Below are 2227 nucleotides of genomic sequence, written 5' to 3' on the forward strand. Positions count from 1 at the left end.
CAGACGAGTTTGGCTACACATAGCCTTAGTACGCTTGTTTTCTTTCTAACCAAAAGGCAAATCAAAAGTCACGATTTAGGGGTCTCCCCGTACCCGTCTTGCTTGCATTTCTCTACGGCTCATGCATTTCCAAAGCACATTACATATTTTCACTTTTCACACTACCACTTTTCACATTTTTACTTCACACACTATCACTTTATACATTCTCACTCTTTACACTATCACTTTACACTCTCTCACATTTGTACACGTACACTTTTACATACTCATTTGCACCCTTGCACTTTACACACCCATTTGCGCATTTGCACTTTGCACACTTGCACCTGGCTCTCGTTTTTACACTCAAAGACATTTTTCGCACACACTCATTTTTTCTCATTATTACTTGAGCATTCATTTGCATTTATTCGTGACCTCTTCGAGGGTTCACCATTGGCTATCACAATTCATGTGATTAGGACCAATCGAGCCTCTAAAGAGACATTTTATCCCTTTCAAACCACTCATTAGATTTAGGTTTGCATGCATGTTAGACGCATCCAAAATGCAATACATCTTTTGGGTAGAAATAGAAAAATTGTCACTAAATCACGCAACTACCTTAGGCTAGGGTAAAAGGGTGCCTTAGACTTTGTCTTTGCCTTCCCTTTTATCAACCGTGACCCCCGAACTCGTCTCTTTGATTTTTGTAGACTAGGAGTCATCTAAAAAGGTTTTTTCTTCATTTTTCAAAAACTACTTTTGGGTGACTTGGTACACTCCAACTCAATACCAAGTGGCGACTCCTACTTTTATGTTTAAAAACCTTTTTAGATTATCATTTTGGCCAAACCGTCGCATTTAAAAAGTCCCATGGCCTTTCCCTTTATTTCTCACATTCACACACTTCACACATTTCATGCACACTACACATTATGATTTCAAACAACTTTATTTTCCTTTTTCTCAAAAAAAATGGGGCGCGACAGAATCAAAATAAAAATTGTGAGATATGGGTTAACGATTGTAAGATTACTGGTTGTTCCGATAGGCGCGACTATTAAGGGGTATGATATTGTCCTAAATATGAATTTCGAGGACAAAATTCTTTTAAGGAGGGGAGGATATGAGGACTCGTAAAATTATCTATTTTAAAATCCAATTACTAGCTTATTTAAATATTTAATTGCCCGTTTGCCTCGAATATTTTATTTCAATCATTTTAGACCCAATTACATGGAACTATGGCTCACTTATATTTTTAAAATGATTCGTTTCGAAATTTAATTTTTGAAAGCTCGTTTGGAGTGAATAGTGTATGCACGTTTGGAGACAATAATTGAATCGAGGATACAATAAGGTTGAAAAATTGGAGACTTGTACATTAGTCTTGAAATAGGTATTTTTGTGTTTAAATGTTCAATTATTAGTTAGTGATACTATCGTTATAAGAATTTCTTGGAAGTTCCACTTTATCGCACACAAATTGGAAGTACGCGTTTTTACGCGCGCGATTTAATTGAGGAGTTTAAGACCTTTATTTTGGAACTATTAAGAGTGAATAATAATAGTATGAATGAAAGTGCATTAGAGGTTTAGTGCACTAGTGAAATAAACTCGAGAGGAATTAAGCACGAAAAACGCGCGTGCGCGCGCGGGGAGAGAGTTGACTTTTGCACAATTTTGAGCCACACATTTTAGTTTCTCTTGGAAGCTTCATTTGCATCAAACACTCTCTCTCTCTCTCTCTCATTCCAGCCGGCCACCAAGGAGAAGAAAACAACTAAAGCTCTTCAATTTTCTTGCACCATTTCATCACTAAATTTCCACCAAATCACCTCAAACTTTAACCACACTTTGCAATCTACTTGGAGAGCAACTCAAGCTACAAAAAGAGCTTCAAATCCACCATTTTTCTTGAGCAAGGAGGACCGAAATTTCTGCCTTAATCATCTAAGAAAGTAAGTGACGATCAACCTTGCAAATCTTGATTTATGGAAGTTGTTTAGCACTTATGAGTTCATAATTTCTTATGGGTAGCTTTAAATTGTTGAAAAATTGGTGAGTGGGCTCTTTGAACTCCAACTATGGCTTGATGGACTTATTTTGTGAGTTTTGATGGTAATAATATTGGATTAGTGCTTAAATTAGTAGAAATGAGTGATATTATGGATGAAAGTTCAAAGGAAGTGAAGGGGAGAATTTTTCCATTTCTGCCCCTGTGAATGCCGTGACCTTTAGA

This window comes from Coffea arabica, chromosome 11e (genome assembly GCF_036785885.1).
Source record: "Coffea arabica cultivar ET-39 chromosome 11e, Coffea Arabica ET-39 HiFi, whole genome shotgun sequence".
NCBI lineage: Eukaryota > Viridiplantae > Streptophyta > Magnoliopsida > Gentianales > Rubiaceae > Coffea > Coffea arabica.